This window comes from Peromyscus maniculatus, chromosome 19 (genome assembly GCF_049852395.1).
Source record: "Peromyscus maniculatus bairdii isolate BWxNUB_F1_BW_parent chromosome 19, HU_Pman_BW_mat_3.1, whole genome shotgun sequence".
NCBI lineage: Eukaryota > Metazoa > Chordata > Mammalia > Rodentia > Cricetidae > Peromyscus > Peromyscus maniculatus.
In genome coordinates this window covers 50,279,276-50,300,125 of record NC_134870.1, presented here as the reverse complement: position 1 = coordinate 50,300,125, position 20,850 = coordinate 50,279,276, and the positions used below count along the sequence as shown (strand labels likewise).

The following is a 20,850-nucleotide window of genomic DNA, read 5'->3' as shown; positions in this document are numbered from 1 at the left end:
GCGTTGTCCAACTCAGATGACTTATGTGTAAAGTTGGAAATGAAATAAAACCTATCTTCTCTTTTTCACGGTGTTTTTCAAAGAGTGAAATGAGATAAAAATATTCTTTACCCAACTAAGTCCTTTTCCATGTCTGACTGATCACTAGTTGGTGCAGTTAATTCCTACAGAGGTCTAAGGCAAGGTCAGATTCACGGTGAGAAAGGCGAGGTCTGTGCTTTTTAATAGTACTTACCTGTTGGACTGTTCTGTTACTAGCTTCTGTGACCACATCGTAATTCCGAAAACAGCACCGGGGACCACTCAGAGTTGCTTATCTCACATCTCAGCGTCTTTCTGAATGGTGCTTAGATATTTTGCTTCATTTTGTGTTCGTGCTATCCTCTGTTACAAAGAATTTCTGATTTTGTGTCAGTTTTCCATGCATGTAAAAGAAAATTAATATTCACAAATGTCAATAAGAAACATTTTATGAGCACCATTGAATTAAGACTATCTTCTATCGTGTCCTTTAAAGGGGTAAAATGGGATGGGATGCCACTGTGAAGCCTCACTGTTCCAGGCATGACACATTGGTTCATGATCTGTACAGTATTTTTTCTCCTACAAATAAAGCACTCAAAAAAACAAATTCCTCTATGTTTAAAGCAAAAACAAAAAACAAAAAAAAAAAAAAAACCATTTTCCTAAGTTTTATTAAGTAAAGGCTCAGTGCAATAAAAACTGTTCCAGTAGGCTTTGGTATTGAATTACTTTCGCTAAATTATTACTTTCTAAAATATCATCATGTTCACTTAAATTAGAATTGTAAATCTGGAGAAAATCTTGAAGACAGTTCATTTCTAATGTGGAAATAATTTAGATTTTTGTGGGTTCTTTAAGGAGGGGGTCACACACTTGCACAATCATGGGGCTGGTGAAGAGAGGCCAACAGAAGACCAGTATTTGAATTGATCTGGCCATGTCAGAGAAGGTGGGGGACATTGTAGTTGGTTAAACAGGAGGTGTAACTAGTACTCAAGTGGACACTGACTACTACATCGGTGTGCATATGTGTGTCTGTGGCCCTCTCCTGTTGGTTAGCCTAGATCTCTACTCTCCACCTATAATCCTTACCCTTGGTGGCACACGGGAGTGAATACAATGTTCAAAAACTGGGATGCCACTACACAAGGAAAATGTAAGACAGTTGCTCGTACCCCCCACAAAAGAGTATTTCCTCTGAAGAACTATTTTCAAAGCATAATAGGATCTGCTGTTCCGATGCTGAGGAGGGAAAACATCGTTCCTCCTGCAGAGACTCATCTCTACCCTGATTCACACTGTGTCCCTGTACACTTTACTACCATACTGGCTGAAGAAGTGGGGGAGATGTGGAGTGTCACAAGGCAAGCTCAAGTGTTGATTTCTGTATTGCTGCTCTCTGACTCTCTTAAGACACATGGTGATGATGACTTGAGAACTCAGCTTCCTCAATTCACTGTCTACACACATTTTACTGACAGTGTGTAAGTCTGAAGCATAAGGCACAATGATTAGTTCACACTCAATAGTGGCTGGTCTCCTCTAAATTACTGCTGCTTTTAATTAGTAATGAAATTATCATAAGCATTCCTTATTCATTCAAAAGTTATTTCTCATCCTGTTTTTATGGTACTATTGTGTTATATTCACCTTCACAGTACTTTAATGGGAAAGTAAATTGAAAAGTAAATCTCTGGGAAAAAAGACAATTTCAACATGATTGACAATCATATTATACACATGATTTCTGCTGCCTTGTGTATTTTGCAAACACACACACACATAGACACAGACACAAATTCTTTCTACTTATTAGACTCCTTATAATTCAGTTTATAAACACATATAGTGCCTGAATCTTGTTCTGTTTTCTATAAGAGGTGTAGAAAACAAAAATTAAAAATCAAAATGTAAATGTTCTTCAGTAAAGAGTCTCCTGTTACTAAAGGAAGAGTATAGCATCAAAAACCCTCCTGAGCTGGACACTTCAAAGGATGTTTTTAAATAATTGTGTGAGTTCTTCTCTAGGACTGTGCGATGACAGTCAAGGAGACATTCTCAAGTTCATCACCATTTTAATTCAGAACTATCCTTTACCAAATATGAAACACAGTTTCATATATTGGATGTCAAATAATAAAATTCCATATTTCACTGCAAGTTCACAGAATCCTTCTATAAAATGAAAGACACAAAAGCAAAAATAAAAGTAATACTCATTTTTTATACTCAATGTAATGCATCTATCACTCATTTTAAACAGATGCTTGGAGACAAGGAAGCTAAGGAAACAAGGTTTAAATAATGTGACTCCATGGAATGCTTCTTTGAACAAATGGCCCCAAAAGTGGAAGGATCAAATTCCACACTGAGGATGTCACTCATTAAGTTTGTCACTTTGCTCTCTAGTAAAATGCACTTTACAAAGCAACTGATAAATGAGAGTTGACTGAACAGAGGAAAAAGAAGGAGGAAGAGGAGGAGGAGGAGGAAGAGGAGGAGGAAGTCAGATGTTATTGGCAGAGAGAAAAAGAGTAGAACTGGTTTTGCTTTCAGAGACTTTTTTCACATTTTCAATATGCTGGATCAAATGTAAGCAGATGCATCACTGGTCATTTGCCATCTGGAACACATCTTTAGGGTTGACGTTAATATCAATGAGCAAAACAAAGGTCTAGACATAGAATCCAAGATAAATTCTCATTATAATATTTATTAAGGTAATATGCATTAACTATGTAGACATGCTGTAGAATGATGCGGCTCACAAACGTGAATAGGTAAAGAACACAGGCAAGGGAGGTGACTCATGTGTCAAGAGCATAGCCTGGAGTTCAGTTCCCAGCACTGTGCTGGGAGGTTCATGACTCAGGAACTCCAGTCCAGGGTGATCTGACACCTCTGATCTCTATGGGCAACTTCCGTAGGCACTGTCACTCCTACGTACATAACTGCAAACACACACACACACACACACACACACACACACACACACACACACACACCACTTAAAAATAATAAAATGAAATCTTAAAAAGGAAGCCAGAGAATAGCCATGGAAAACTCAAGACTGCTGAGAATAATAAGCTGGTATAGGTAGAAACAGGTATTTGGGACTCATAAGCACAGAATTGTTTCCTATATCGTACTGTAAATCATAGAACCAAATCCATCCAGCTTTCATTGAGGAATATTTTGAAAAGAAAACTCTTCTTTTCAGGTGACAGATTTAATCCGTTTTCTCAGTAAAAGATCCAATTTGTTTATCCAAATAACAAACCATGCTGACAGCCCATCACTCTTGTCTGTGGATCAGTGCTGAAATAAAAGGAAGGTGCTGAGATCTTGTCCTCTTCTGTGGATGCCACACACTTACATAACTAGGCAAGACAACCGGTAAAAATAGAAATGAAGACTGACTTACTTCTAAACTTATTGAAATCCCAGCTATTAGAAAAGTCTGGAGCATCCTGAAGGTGGCATTGCATCTTGAAATCATAACACATTTGTTCTTTTCTCATTCTGTGAGGATTTCTCACACATACCAGTTTACAGAGTGTTTGTTTCTGATGAAGGAAAGATAAGGGGTAGGGCAAATTAACTGGAGCAGAGAGAAACACTGAGGTTGAGTCAAGATGTGGAGAAATTTGAGAAAGTAAGGCCTCATGTGTGTATATATGTGCGTGTGTTTGCATGTATATATACATGTGTGTGCATTGGCTTTCATGTGCTAAGGAAACAAACCAGACTCTGCTAGTGTTCCATCCTGGCTGAACAAATAGAAAGCTCCATTACCATGGAAACTGGCAGGAAAGGCAATTCATGTGCCTGTTTTCTCCCCACATTTACAGAAGAAAGATCAAATTGCGTTGATGCACTTAAAACAGTCATTCAAGTATAAATGAAAATATCAGTAGTTTTAAAAGCTCTCCAACATTGCTGGTTGGGTATTCAGGGTGCATTAACTATGGTGGTAGAAAAACAGTAAGCAAGTACAGGGGTAGCCATAGGAACCTGCATTAGGCATGACCCCTCATCTTAGCAAAGACTGTGCTATTATCTGCTTACTGATGAATCAGAATGAGATTCTTTTTACTCAACATTTCATCCTAAATATATAACTAATACATTTTAAAAATGGGTGCTTACAGAGATGTCAGTGATGTAACAATACATAAACATGGTTGAAATACATACCAGTATTCATTTGCCAGACAAACACACTGACATGTTCTCTATTGATGTGGGGATTTGGATGAGAATGGCCCCCACAGGCTAATATATTTGAATTCTTGATCCCTATTGGTGGAATTGTTTTAGGAAGGATTAGGAGGTATGGACTTGTCGGAGGAAGTGTGTCACTGGGGCTGGACTTTGTGGTTTCAAAAGCTCTCACCAGGCTCAGTCTCTTGCTTTCTGCCTCCAACTTGCAGCCATGCTCCCCACCATGATAGCCATGGACTTAAATGCTTTCTTTTATAATTTGCCTTGACCATGATGTATCTTCATAGCCATAGAAAAGTAATTAAGACAACCAAATACTGAAGACTTGAGACTGTAGATATGGCTCTGTCTCTTGAATATCTACAGCAGACATGAAAAGAAAACCATGCACATGACTAGAAACACTGTAAGATAAAGAGGAGTAGATAAAGGTATAAAAATAAAAATATGATCAAGATTTGGAGCATATCTTACCAGACAGAATAGCAGACAGTGAAATGGAAACAGGATTCCCAACAATAACAGAAGCACTTCATCAAATAGGTTAGCCACTGCTAATGTGATTTCATGCTTAAGAGCTTTGGCAAATGAAGGTACAGAATCCAAAACCCTGCCCACCCCAATAAGAATCTCGGATTCTATTTTATTATTTGTGTGTGAGGTGTGTGTGTGGTGGGAGTATACACATGCCACAACATGTATGTGTGGAACCCAGAGGTCCACATCAGGTCTCGTAAACCTTGTTTAAGACAAGAGCTCTTTTGTTATTTTTCTTCTGTGTATGCCAAGCTAGCTGGCCCACAGACTTCCAGGGATTCTCCTGTGCCTGCCTACCATCTCCCTGTAGGAGTGCTAGATTATAGATTCTGGTGCTATTTATCCATATTCTATGTCTACTCTGGGGACTGTAACTTGGGTTCTCATGTTTACATGTCAATAATTTTATACAAGGGGCCATCTCCTCAGGTCATTAAATTTTAAATATGCATCTTAGTTGGTTCAGATACACATGATACTGAGTAGAGAAGGCCAGAGAACCAGCATGAGACATCACATGGGGATACTGAAGGCTTTCTCCAAGCAAAGCAGAGTTGGCACTTTAATCAGAAGGAGGTGCATGAACAGGACACTAATAACAATATTCAGAGAAGTAGGTATGCCAACTTTGTGTTTTAATAAGAATTTCTGTAAAATAACAATGTAGAGAAAGCATACACAACATACTGCTAATGTCAACAATTCACAGAAACAGAATGTTCTAATGCTCTTTGGCAGAATGCTAATTTAAATTTACTGCCCATTACTTTAAGTGGAAAGAATCACAATCCCTAACCCCTTACGTGTTTTTTTTTTTAGTACATATCTAACATGTCTATTTTTCCTACTCAAATGGTATAACTGCTAACCCATAGAGTTTTGGGAAGAGTAACAAGATTTCTTGTAGGGCTAGTGACTCTAGGCATTGTGCAAACAAATGGCACAATATTTATTTTAAAAAACCTACAGAAAATAATTCTATGATGTATTACATGGAGTATACAATAAACACTTTACCAAAGATATCAAATCACTCGTTATTCTCCAGAGTAAATGTGTATAAGGATCTGGGATACAAGACACAAGATTAATTAAAAAATGCAATGATCTAAAGAGGAGGGAATAAAATCTTGAACTAAGTATGAGGGATGACAAGTGGAGAGAGAGGCAGAGAGGTGATGGGGTCAAAATAGTAAATAGATCAGATCAATCAGATGAGCCATAAGGAAGGAAGAGTAAGAGGAGGCAGAGAATAATTGTTTAGGTATCTAGGCTAATAGGACAGACAGTTGGTGCTGTCAGTTATAAAGATAAAGAATGCATGAGAAGAGGCAAAAATGGACTATTTTGGAATATATGCTAATGTTTGATTGTATTTCCATTGTAATAGTAATTATTAGGGCCATTTTCAATAAGTGTAAAATACTAATTCAAATGTGACTACAGAACATTAAAAAACTCTTCTACGTGATATAATAAGATGGGGACATAGATACAGACAGGACACGAGATTAACTGGAAAATGCTGTGATCTAAAGAGAAAAGAATAAAATCTTGAACTAAAGATGAGGGATGACAAGGGGGGTGACAAACACAGAGGTGATGGGATCATGATATCTAGAAGGCTGGACAGTTGTGGTGTCACACCATTTCATGAAGAGAAGTCCAAGAAATATGTTTGACCCATAATCCTGACAAAATTCTTCAGAATGACAAAATGTTAAGCTTAGGCAGGCTGAGGAGCACAGTGCTGGAGGAAAACTTTTCCACAGTTACTGTTAAGCCTGTTAAATGGTTAGAAATGCATGGGTATTTTTAAGTTAAATCGTAACAGTCAAGATTTCTTGTTAATAAAAAGCAAGCTACAAACTAAAGAAAGGCAGACATTTCTTTGGTAAATAAGGGCATATTATACTCCCCCTATATAAATACAATTTTGTTTGGACACATAAAGCTATGCAATCATAATCTCCCTTTGGGTGAAAAATAAAATAGTTGGACTGGCATGTTGTCAGTTGGAAGATCAAAAGACTTAAAGCTACACCTCAGTGACAGAACAGCAATGGCCTCTTAAGACTACCACAGTGAGCACAAATTTGGGAGCCACCCAGCAGGAAACAGCACCTACTACAAAGGAAGCATGTGTCCTTCAGCCTCTTGTTCCCAAGAAAAACCTCTGTGGTCAAGGGGTTTCAAGACAATTTGACTTGAAGTTCTTCTCTCCCAGAGATCTCCTAAACCAAACAGAAACAGCACTGTTGTGATTTCCTGTAGTTTTCGTTTTAAATCCAATTGACAGTATGGCTGCACATCTTCAAGGCACTTTCTTTAAAGACTTTTCTCTTTATATGTATATGTTGTGTTGTGTTTGTATTGATATGTGTATGTGGACATGTGTGCCTTGGATCTCATATGGAGACTGGGGTCTTTTTTTCAGACCTACATATCCCACCTTAGCTAGACCTAGAGCTTTCAAGGACTCTCCCATCCCTGCTGAGATTACAGGCATGTGCTCCTATGCAGGGCTTCATGATTGTGTGGTAAGTGCTTTATCAACTGAGCCTCCTTCCTAGACCATCATACTTTATTTAAATATGTTTTAATGCTATGTTGTACAAAGTTCTATGTTCTACAACAAAAGAGAGCTCCTAGACTATCTGAAACATTTTATCTTAGCCTGATGATGTTCAACTTGTCTTAAAGAAACAACAATAACAAAAAAACAAGCAAATATAAACTGTTCATAGAGGGAAATATGAGGTAAGATATTTTATACAAACAAACAAACAAAAAAGGTTGTTAAAGCCTGTCAAAGTTTCTTACTAGAGAAAACAGGGTAAAAAAATTTCTCAGGCAAGTTACTTGTCTTTCATTAGTTGCTACCACCATTGGGATAAAACAGTTCCTGCTTCAAGAGGCACAGACTATTAAAGAGCTACAAGAAAGGCAGTAGGAACATTGATGACTGGAGAAAGCCTGGGGCAGTGGAGAGACTAGCTTGTTAGGGGACCTAAGTTTAGAGATGGGAAAACAGCAGGGGGATAATCATCATGCAGCTGGTGATCTCCAATATGGCTGGAAACAGGCAGCATGCTACACACTTACTGAGCTCTCCCCACGCTCCACACCTGCACAGCATGGCTACAAACACATGAGCAGACAAAGTGCCAAAAGTCCTTAGATTCCCAAAGCAGCACATCTAACCAGTATCAAGCAAAGCCTTTGTGTGTCTAGCTTTTGGAGTTTCTTTAAACCCCCAAGACTACTATCTTGATCCTGGGCCTCACCTCACACTTGGCTAGATGATAAAAGCAGACTCCCAAAAGATACCAATGCATGCTTGGATCCTCAGGAGCATCACTTGCACCATGCCCTCTGTGGGGGTCATCCTCTCTCCATCAGCACCTCCCTCTTAACCTGTATCTCAGATGCCTTAAATAGATGCAGTCATTGAACACAGAAATCTGGGATTCTAGGTATAATAGAACATTTTGGTCTAATGAATGCTCAACTTGACCTCTGTAATGCAGGCATTCTAAGGCCCCTTGCTTCCCTTGTGTATCAGAGGAATATAGATCCAGAGTTCTCGTTTCTCATTCCTATGCTAACCAAACTTCCTATTTTTGCCTTATTTTGTCTCTTTATCCAAACAGATATTATTAATGAACAAAAATAGTACAGTCAAGTAACAATATTCAATAGATTTACTTTTTAAAAAGATTTACTCATTATTAATGAAAATGCTCCAATATACATTTCTACTGCAAAGGATTTATACATTTCAAAGTAAATAAAACTATATCAATGAAATTCAGATATGTAAAGGTCTCAAATAGTATAAAAATAAGCATACTTGGTAGAAGATTTGCCACTCAATGGGTGGCTTCATGTTGTGTGGTTAAGGAAGTCACTGTTGTTATGGAGGATCCCAGAGCACAGGAGAGAGAACTTTTTAGCACTTTAGCTGCTTGGGACTTATAATTTGAATACACTTTACAAACCCTAAGGATAATAAAGCTAGTTTAAAAGTCACGAAAAATTCTGAAAAAGTATCCAATTTATAGGTGTTTTTTTGGTATTCCAGACAGAGATTTCAAATAGGTAAGTTTAGGAAAACAAATATGATTATCCCCATGAAGATACTCTTTAAATAAGTTAAAATCTAAAATGGAGTGTCTTGGTCAATTCCAAATGATAAGATTAAAAATTGACTAATGCTACCTCAAGAGGTGATTACTCTCCAAAAATATAGGGACACAAACAGGTTTTGTGTGCTTCACAATACTGAAGACCAACCTTAAGTTTTGCATATTAATTTTGCTCATTGATGAAAATTCAGATAAAAATTAGACTCCAAGGTTCAGATTGTCTAGAAAAGAATTTTCAAAGCATGCTGCCATTGATATCCCACATAGGCTTCACAATCTAATTAGCAACAACCACACACACAACATTTAAGCAACACCACACACACACACACACACACACACACACACACACACACACACACTTATAACAATTGACATATCTGATAGGCAGCTGTTGAAGTACAGCACAGACTGAACATTTTTAGTAGGGATACCATCTGAAAAGTCCTGACAGCATCCAGGTTCAAAGCAAAGCAACTCCAAGGTTAGGCACTGGCCATAAAGGTTTTTGAAAGGCCAACAGGAGCAATCACTCAAATAAACAAAGAATAGAAACATTGTCAGAGCCATCTGGGAGCATAGAAGCAACTGTATAGAAATGTGACTGTGTTTTGACAAAGGCAATGAACATACCATATTCCAACTATTGAAAAACATCTACAGTTACTTAGATTTCCTGTCTCATTAGAGTTTAATTTTCTCTAAATGGCCACTTTTTTTGTAATATGAGGCACAAGTCTCTCCAAAGTTATCTGGTAGTACTCTGCTTGTCATAGAGAAGGCTAGCTGATAAGGGCTTCCTGGTATTCTGGGAGGAGGGACTACCCCGGCTCAGCTTCTCAGGGTTCTTCTCACCCACAGAGGGAACTGTAACATCCCGTGAGTTATAAGTTCTGCATATGCTGAGCTGCTGACATTTTCAAACAAGGCATCTACAATAGCCAACCACTAACCCCAGGCTAAGCTTCAGTAATCTCTTCCTGCTCCCTGTAAGACCATGGCAGGATCAGTGGCATACACACATTCTCTTCTCTTGCTGATCCTTGGCTCTATAGATGTTTTCCAGTGAAGTCTACTGCTTTTTGACAATGAGTTTGATGTCAGAACACAGGTGTTATGAAAACCATTACTAACTCTGCAGCAAAATGAGAAAGGAAAAGACATCAATATTGTCATCATTGGACATGTAGATTTGGGCAAGTGTACCACTGCTAGCCATCTGATCTACAATTGTGATAGAATTGGCAAACAGCCCATCCCATCAAAAGTTTGAAAAGGAGGTTGCTAAAATGGAAAAAGGCTCCTTCAAGTATGCCTGTGTCTTGGACAAACTTAAAGTTGAACATGAGTATGTATGGTATCAATATTACATCTCCCCATGGAAATCTGAGACTACCAAATATTGTGTGACTACCAGAGATTTTATGGGAAACATCATTACAGGCACATTTCAGTTTGACTGTGCTGTCCTAAATGTTTTTGCTGGTGCTGGTGAATTTGAAGCTAGTATCTCCAAGAATGGGCAGACCTGTGAGCATGCCAAAACAAAACAAAAAACCAGGTTCAAACAAGCTGTCCTACAGGCAGAAAAGAGGGGAAATGGTTATGGAAGTCAGCACTTACATCAAGAAGACTGGCTACAGTCTGACACAGTGACCATTTCTGTTTGGAACCTTGACAACATGGTGGAGACAAGTGTCAATATGTCTTGGTTAAAGGGATGGAAAGTCACCTGTAGAGAAGGGCATGCTAGTGGGACCATACTGCTGGAAGCTTTAAACTGTATCCTGCCACGAATTCATCCAACTGACAAACCTTTGCAACCGCCCCCCTAGGGGGTCTATATGGATGGTACATACACTGTCTCTGTGGGCTGAGTGGGGACATGTTTTCAAACCAGGCATGGTGGTTACATTTGCCCCAGCCAATGTCCCAACTGAGATAAAACCTGCTGAAATGCACCATGAAGTTCTGAGTGAAGCTCTTTCCAGGACTGTTGTGATCCCCAAAATATTGTGCATCCTAATAAACTTATCTGGGGTCAGAGAACAGAACAGCCACTAGATAAAGAGGCCAGAAAATGGTGTCATAAACACCTTTAATCCTAGCATTCCAAAGGCTGATCTCTGTGAGTTCAAAGCCACATTGGAAACAGTCAGGCATGGTGACTCACACCTTTAATCTCAGGAATTGATGGCAGGAAGCAGAAAGGTATATAAGGCATGAGGACCAGACACTAGCCTGGTTTTAAGCTTTTAGGCTTTTAGCAGCAGTTCAGCTGAGATCCATTCGAATGAAGACACAGAGGCTTCCCGTTTGAGAAAATGAGATCAGCTGAGGAATTGGCAAGGTGAGATTAGCTGTGGCTGGTTCTGTCTCTCTGATCTTTCAGCATTCACCCCAATACCTGGCTCCAGGTTTGTTTTTATTAAAAGACTGTCTAACAGTTCATGCTACCCAGGACAACCTAGGCTTCAACATAAAGAACGTGACTGTTAAAGATGTTAGATGTGGTGACATTGCTGGGAACAGCAAAAATGACCCACCAATGGAAGCAGGTGACATCATCTCACAGATGATTATCCTGAAACACCCAGGCAAAACTAGTGAAGAATATGGTCCTAAACTAGATTGTCACACATCTCACCTAGCTTGCAAGTTTGTTGAGCTTTGGGGAAAAAAAAACTGATTGCTGAGAACAGTGACATACGCCTTTAATCACAGTACCAGGTAGGTAAAGGCAAGTGGATCTCTGTGAGTTTGAGATCAGCCTGGTCTACATAGTTAGTTCCAGGACAGCCAGAGCTACATAGCAAGGCCCTGTCTTGGAACAAAACAAAACAAAACACACACACACACACACACACCACACACCAAATTGATTACCATTCTGTTAAGAAGAAGATGACTCTAAGTCCTAAAATCTGGTGGTGCTCCATTGTTTATATGGTTCCAGATAAGCCCATGTGTGTCTATAGCTTTTCTGACTACCATCCATGGGGTCATTTTTTGCTGCAGGTGACGTAAGGAAGACAGTTGCTATGGGTGTCATCGAGGCTGTGGACAAAAAGGCTGCTGGCATTAGAAAGGTCCTCAAGTCTGCCCAGAAAGTGCAGAAGGCTAGTAAGTATTACCCTAACACGTGCCACCTGTCTTACTCCATAGTGGAAGAAGGTATCAAGCCATCTGCCTACATTGGCTACTTAAGTTTACTAGTAAAAGACTGCTTAATGATAGCAATGTGCTGTAAAACTTTGAGAAGGAAATAATGTTTTGTGGACCATTTATTATTTATTTGTGTATTTATTTTGTATGTGTGTGTATGAGTTTTAAGTTATTCATTTTTTAAAATCAACATTTTAAATGGAAAACATCTAAAATCTGTCATGGAATTTTGAGACCCATTAAAACAAGTTTACCTCTTATCACTGTGAGCCTCCTAGTATTTATGCTGAACTCTTAGGCATAGAAAGCAGAATCTTATGATTCTTCTAAGCAACAGCATATGAACACAGAAGGAAGACAACCAAGCACCACCTTCATATACAGGGAACAGAATTTCACCTATGGCAAAAGTCATGAGTCTATGATAATGCAGAATAAGGAATTAGAACAATCTGTATGTAAATATTAACAGTAATTTACATATCAGTTTCATAAGGAAAACTGGCAAAATTCCAAATAACTCTCACTGTTTCTCTTAGGCTGAACACAGAGTTGTGTTAGTGGATTAAGTTTTTAAATATGAATTACAAGAATATAGTCATTTTTATCCCCCAAGCCTAGATTTTGAGGAAACTACTCTGGTGAAGGTACACCAATAATAATGAATAATAAATAATAGTGAAATTTCCAAGAACATTGGAAGCTTTAAATAATGATATCTATTTTTATGAAACAATTGTATACCTATTACCTTTGCCTAACTAGAAGCAACATGTATAAACCCACACAATGTTCACTACTTTTCTAAATTGGTATAATCCCTAACTGTATTCCTAGTACTTATCCTTCTACCCACAGATAAGCATAGTATCTCAAAGAAACTTCTTTTTGCAGCATATTGAGACTATTAAATAAAACCAAAACTTATAAAATGCAGAGATCAATTGATTGTGGGATGCTTAGCTCCACTAGATATATGTACAACACAACCCCTACACCTAGTTAATACTCACAGAATATCATGGAAGTAGGGGTGAGACCAGAGGACCAGGAATTCTTCTGTGATGGGAAGCTACATGAATGATCTCAACAACATGGCAGCCTAAATAAGACTTGAACAATTCTAACAGGAGTAGACATTCCACCAGAAATAGAGAAAAGTCACAAGGACTCATCCTTAGATAAAGAGCTACACAGCAATTAACAACTCCTGAGATAGGGAAAAGGAGCCATGTGACTGACTATTCAGTACCCTAGAATCATATACATGCAGGTAGCAATGAATGGACTCAGTAGGTTGTATTTGTATGTTATTTTATTATTTTACATGTATATATAAAAAAATCAACGGTTAAAAGAGAAGGAGCCCAATGGATTTGGGAGGAAGCAGGGATGTGGAGGACATGGGTGTAATAAGAAAGAGAAGGGGAAATGATGTAATCATACTTTAAATATAAAATTAAAAGTATGTGTGCTCTGATCAACTCTAACTGTATTGGTGTTTCTGTGTCTTGCTGTGAACACTAATTTGAGTCTGTATTTAAATTGATGTGGACATCACAAATGGAATGGAATGCTTCATTCTCTTCCATTCATCCAAATTTGATGATGTGCTAACATACATTGCTAAGACAGAATGAAAGGAACTGAATGTATTAAATATAGTAGTTATTCATGACCTGTGAATTTAAATATAGCTCAGAACTGTCCAAAAGAAAACAGTCCAAGATGAAAATTCTGATCAAATTATATATAATTGCTTTTAAGACATTATTCTATTTTTGCCAAAGGGATAAAATTATTTCAGGAATTTGTCCAAGTGTGCATTGAACACAAGGGAAACAAAGATGCATTCCTTACTTCTGTACTTGTAAACACTTAGTGATTATAAAGGAAACTAAGACAACAGTTTTAGAACACTTAATTGGTGGGTTGTTTTCACATCAGAAAAAATCATCAAGTATAGTGAGACATGGGGGAGGGGTGTTTTTGAAGAGTGCATTTCTATCTCCTGAATATCCCAAGAACAGAGAGGGAGAACAAGGAATAGGAGACCATGGTAAATGAAGACCACATGAGAAAAGGAAGAAACAAAGTGCTAAAGAGGCCCACAGAAATCCACAAAGATACGCCCACAATAGACTGCTGGCAATGGTTGAGAGACAGCCGGAATTGACCTACTCTGGTGATGGGATGGCCAAACACCCTAATAGTTGTGCCAGAAACCCCATGCAAGGACTGAGGAATCTGGATGCAGGGATTCTCGGCTAGGCCCCGGGTGGAGCGCCGGGAGTCTAATTAGCGAGAAAGAGGAGGGTTTATATGAGCGAGAATTGTTGAAACCAAGGTTGGATAAAGCACAGGGACAAATAGCCAAACAAATGGAAACACATGAACTATGAACCAAAGGCTGAGGGGCCCCCAACTGGATCAGGCCCTCTGAATAGATGAGACAGTTGATTGGCTTGATCTGTTTGGGAGGCATCTAGGCAGTGGTACCAGGTCCTGTGCTCATTGCATGAGTTGGCCGTTTGAAACCTGGGACTTATGCAGGGACGCTTGGCTCAATCTGGGAGGAGGGGACTGGACCTGCCTGGACTGAGTCTATCAGGTCGATCCCAGTCCTCAGGGGAGAACTTGATCTGGAGGAGGTGGGAATGGGGGGAAAGCGAGGGGGGCAGGAAGGGAGAGAAAAAGGGAATCTGTGGCTATTATGTAGAACTGAATAGTATTGTAAAATAAAAAAAATAGATTAACAAGAATGTTCATAACAAATATAATATAAAATAAGAATAAAATAAAATAAAGCTACTTGAGTAAACAATTTTAAAAAAATACACTCTCTGGGAGGAGATGCTGACATAGGAACCTAAGCATGCATGGAGTAGGGAGTGTGTGGAAAGCTCAGTTTACCATTCTTCTCACAAAATCGTGAAGTTTGATTATTTTATTTATGATAAAAGGCAAGTCAAAATCTCACTTTAATTTCACAACTTACTATGAATTGAAAAGTTTAAACACTATGTGGTATCATATAATATATAAGGAAGGTATCAAAATTTTATGTTAACTTTTAAAAAGCTCATTCATGAATTTAATATTCCAATATAATTTCCCTTATTAAATTAATTATAGCCTAGATAGATGAGTGAGTGAATCTTACTGGGTTAGAAAAATAGCATGAGTCAAGACTACCCTAAGAAAAATAGCAAGAAGTGGCCTCAAAATACATTCATATAATAATGTCTTATTTACACTGCTTACTGATAATTTTCCTAATGATAATATGGCACTAATAGGTATTCACAACCCACATAGATAGTTAGTTAGTTAGTTAGCTAGTTAATCAGTTAGTAAACGCATAAATAAATAATTTCAGTTGTTCTTGAGACATTAGCCCTAATTTTAAGCTTAAAATAAATTATCAGATATATTCCACATCTTCAGCATTGTCCAGGTAAGCTAAAACACTTTAACATATTAACATAAATTGATATTACATGTACTTACTGCAGAAAGCTCCTAAAGAATGCAAAAGAAAGAAAATATCAACACCTTAATTACTACATGTACACACAAGTGAACAGAATACACTAGAAAGTGCTTTATCTCAGGAATCACATGTAAGATTAAGCAGTGAACCCTTTCTTTATACTTCTGACTCTCAAATGTTTGTGAATCACATATTAGTCATAAGAGTATTCTATATGTACATGTATATATGTAAAATGTTCTTTTATGTATGTAGCTAAAGAAAACAATAATCAAAATATTAAAATACTCAAAATTATTTCCATCAGCAATATCTGCATATTAAATAATGTATTTGTTACTAAAACAAAACATTCTTTGTGGTTCTTTTTTTCGGGGGGCGGGGGAGACAAAGTCTCACTATATTATTTGGACAGCTTTGAACATCGAAAGAAAGCTAAGGCTGGCATCAAACTGGTCATCTTCCTGCTTCAGCCTCCAAAATTCTTGATTATAACATTCTTGATTGACACCAAGACCAGTTTCCCCCAAAATGAATCCTTTTATTTAGTATTTTAATATATTACTAATATTTTAGATCAAATATAGTTCAATATATGAAATATGTCACTAGGAGGGAACTACAGCAATTTTTTTCAGTGCAAAACAGACCATTAAAAGCCATTGATATAACTGGAATTCTAGTCTTGAAAATAAAAGGAAACCTAAGAATAAATTACTTTAAAAGTTAATTCATAGCACAGTAAAGTTCTGTGTAAGAAATGAACATGTAAATTTTCTAGAAGAATGCTGTGCTTGAGTGAAAATAAACACCACATAACTAAAAAACAAACAACATAGAAACAAACAAAAACAAAATCCCTGATATTTGATGGAAAGAAATTCTAGGTGGATTCTTCCCATCTTGCCATATTAAAATCCCTATTCAGAAATAAATCTCCATCATTTTTTTCCTGCTGAAGAATGCTGTTTCAGTCTTTTACTTATGACCACAGTGGCATATTGACCAACCAAGTCAAGTAAATTATTTGGTATTTCCACATTAATTTAAAAGACTTATTTTTATTTAAAACTGTAGTCTGGATTATTTTACCAACACTTTTATGGTTATAGTTAAACTTGCTATTGTAAATTATTTTATTTCTCCAAGACAAAACAAAAGTTGCTTATAGGAAGTAACTATCTCAGAAATCTATACACCTGGTAAATGCTTTGATTACTTTGATCACTAACTACATCATTTTAAAATATATCTCTATAATTAACGAGCATGTTTCCCGTGTGTGTGTGTGTGTGTGTGTGTGTGTGTGTGTGTGTGTGTGTGTGCATGCTCCTATACTGCCTATCTACATTTTAAAAACTATATTATAGATAATCTAGATCAGCTTTGGGTAACATTGGATGAATATATATTCACCTTCTTCAATGGAGATGTATCAATATGCACAAAGGGCTGCTGGGTTCTGAGCTGCTAAAATTCAGGATAGCTGATCTCAAATATAGCATTCACATGACATTGCTTATATGTCATTACATTGTAGTTATTTAGTATTTAAAAATACCAATCATCTTTGGAATATCTTTTATGATGGCTACTCTACATCACCAACCTGACTGGATTTGGGCTTATCTATGAGACCTACATCTGGGTGGGTACATGTGGGTGTTTCAATAGTTTTAAGTTAGGAAGAAGGATCCACATGTAGTTTGGGTCTTAAAATGAGTAAAATAGAAAAACAAAACAAAAACAGAGCTAGCTGAGGCAGTATCCACCTCTGTGTTTCCTGAGTACAGACATAATGTGAGCAGCCAGTTGGTGTCTTTACCACCATGCCGTCTGTCTGGATACACCTTATCCCAGTCAAAACAAAATTTGTTTCAAAACAAATTCCAAGTTGCTTCTTGCCAGGAATTTTGTCACCACAACCACTAAAGTAACCAACACATCTTTGTATTAATTACCAATATATCTTCTTGGGTTTGTTTGTGTTGTTTTTTTCTTTTCTTTTCTGTCTTTGGAGGACAGCTTCCACAATAAATCTAAATCATTTTCCCCCACAGGATCCACTTTGGATAAATGTCTAATGGGTAACAGTTGCTAAGTTCTGGGACAGAGACAGCCCAGGACAATTCTCATCCGATTTAAGTTCTCAGCACGTGTACCATTACTTCCCCACTCTGTGTGCTGATAATGTGCATCTTGGTTTAATTTTCTGATTTAGATTCATGGTACGGGAAAATAGCCCAGGGTACACTAAGGTCACCTGATATCTAGGAAGGAGATGTGAATCTTTCTGCTTCTGCTCTTCCTGACACCAAATGGAGGGAACATGAGCACAGTTTTTTTGCTTCTGAATTTCATTCTCTGAACTACCTCTCACTGCTGGCAAAGGCAGATTCGCAAATGTACCACCTATCCATCTGCATTTGACAGTCCTGGGAAAATGTAAGAACTGGGAGTGGGGGGGGGTCTTGCCACTGCTTCTCAGTTATAATGCTTTTATTGCACCACAGGCAATTTGAATGGTTCTGCTGTATTGCTCTCCCAGTTCAAAAGTCAGCAGCTAATAGAATAACTGGTCTTCTGACAGGTCAGTTTTCATGTGAAAACTCACAGCATCTCTGTGCCAGGACAATTCCACATCACAGTCATTTAACTTTTCAGTACCGTGGTGATAATTTACACACCCAGAGTGGCACATTCCATTCCTTGTAGGTGATTCACAAGGAGGGTCAGAGTGTGGGTAACTCAGTATCATGGGGGCTCAATTGCTCAAAGGCATCCAGAGAAATTGAGAACTCCCAGAAGCTGCTACACTTAGTGGGAAATATGATTTGCCCTCAAATACATTTAATGAAATCTGAACTTTACATATTAAGTAATATAGGATAATAAGGTATTTTAAGAATACAGGAAACTGAAGAGTGGTCAATCTATAAAGAATCTAGGACAGATAGGATTTTGCAAAATAGACAAAATCAGAGCATTCCAGACCAAGGACACAGCATAAGAAATCAGGGTGTCGTGAAACAAAATGCCAGTTTAGAGAATATCACAAGTACTTTTGTTTTATGGGGGAGTAGGGTAATTTTTCTTGAGAAAGTAAGCAGAAATAGATTGTGCTTTATTTTTCAAGACACTGAATGATTATGAGTATAAAAGTACCTTATCCGGAGTGACATATTTTTAAAAGATAACATTGAAAGTGTTCACTTGGCAAGGGGATAAGCATGAAGAGCCAGCTCATCATTCTTCCAGGAGAGGTAAAGAGACCCTTGATCAAGGCTCTGCATAGAAAAACTAGGGAAAGGAGGTTTTATAGAAGGACAATAGAGACTACTGACAATTTCTAACAGCAATCAAACAATAGGATGTATTAGAGAATACAAATGTATATAATCATTTTCACATCATGAATGAAGTAAATTGCATCTAAAATTACCTTTAAAATTCAGCAGTAATTTAAAAAGAAACACTTTGTATTCATTAGAACAGGAATAAGAATTTTACATGCATAAAGTAGCTAGTGGAAATATAATTCAGAGACATAAAAAGAAGCAAAAATTATTTGTTTATTTGAATATGCAGTTAGAGGTAGCTAAGCTTTGACTCTTCATGAGGCTCTGGAGTTTCTAACCTTATTAGAAAGTACAGTAAATAAAAGAGGAATGAGTTATTTCTGAGAACCAGGTGATGTACTAATATGTTTCAGAAATCATTAGCTGTAGGACTACACTCCTAATAATGCATAGTCAGTAAAGACAGGATGTATGATATAAAAGTTTCATAAACACCACAACTAAAAATTAACTTACACTTAATTAAGGAGCCATTGAAAAGATCAGAGACACAGAGAATCACATGACCTCTACAACCAAGATGTTAGAGCAACAGACAGCATGAGGCAAAACATGAGATGGATTAACAAGAGTGACTCATCATAAGACCTGATCAGTGGGCTAAAAGTTCTAAGAGAGAGAGAGGTGGGGGGAAGGAAGGAGGGAGGGAGGGAGGGAAGGAGGGAGGGAGGGAGGGAGGGAGAGAGCTGAAGAGGCCAGAGAAGCCTGGCGACAGTTATGAGTTAAGAGAAGGTATAGAAAGACACAGGCAGCAGACAGTACTAGAAGAGGCACTGTGTGGGAGCAGGGCATTCTGGACAAACAGAGAAGCACTTCTCTGCACACTGTTCATTTATTACAAGTCTGGTTTTGAGAGCACTCTGGGTGAGCAGATGGGAGAGGGCTGGGTATTTTTTAATATTCATCTAGACACAGACACGCAAACACCCATGCACAGCAGAGATGACATTGGGAGCTGTGTTCACCATCTGTATTTCTCTGACGAGAGCTTCTGGAATAGACACTAAGATATTGCTGGAGTAAGAAGGGCCACTATCATCAAGAATATTTAGATTATATTAAGAGATGAGGATGCTTCCTTCTACATATGCAGGTGGAGAGGATTAAATAGGTCATATGATTCTCTGTGTCCCCTTTGATGGCTTTGATTTGTTCCAGAAATCCTGAAACATTGTAAACTGAAATCAGAAAGGAAAGCATTCTAGAAATAGAAATTCAATGTCTTCCTGACAGCCCCTTTCACGCTCATGGATTTTCATCCTTTTATCTTTCTGAGTCTCTAGAAACCTGTTTAGATAGTGGGGTTATCTAGAATGCTTTGGTCTTGGAATGGCCAGATCATTAATAAATTCCTAGTTGAAGCCAAAAAAAAAAAAATGGGGGTGTGGAGTGGCCATATACTTAAATACAAATGCAAAGAAAATACTTAGGCAAAGAAGCAACTCTGCATTTTCTGGAAAAGGTTGAGTGTCAGATTTTAGCCCAGTTCTGTCTACAGATCAAAAATTGGTCATTCCAACTGGAAAGTGAAATAAAAGGCAGAGCTTAGGAAAACACTATTGTATTAGTTACTTTTTGTTACAACGATAAAACTCGAGGGCTAAGAGTTTATCTGGCTTACAGATAAGGAGGAATAATCTATAATGGTGGGGTAGGCATGGAAGCAGGTGGCCAGAGCATAAAGCTGAGTGGTCACATCTTCAACCTCAAACAAGAAGCTAAGAGTGGGGTAGGCAGTGGGGTAAGGCTATAAACTCTCAAAGCTCTCCCCAGTAACAGTAGGACTCAATCCCCTAACAGTTATACAACATCTCCCAAAAGGTCCCACAAATGTAGGGGTAGGTGTTCAAATACATGAGTCTATGGGGACATTTCTCATTCAAATAAGTACAGCTATCAA

General features: G+C 37.9%; 1 protein-coding gene and 1 pseudogene across 1 annotated transcript in view; one reads left to right on the top strand and one right to left on the bottom strand.

The window, feature by feature from the left end:
* Chsy3 (chondroitin sulfate synthase 3) overlaps positions 1 to 20,850 on the bottom strand; it is a 227,429-nt gene that overhangs the window by 143,244 nt on the left and 63,335 nt on the right. The gene's annotated exons all lie outside the window — the stretch shown is intronic.
* Positions 9,000 to 12,202, top strand: LOC121824143 (elongation factor 1-alpha 1-like; annotated as a pseudogene).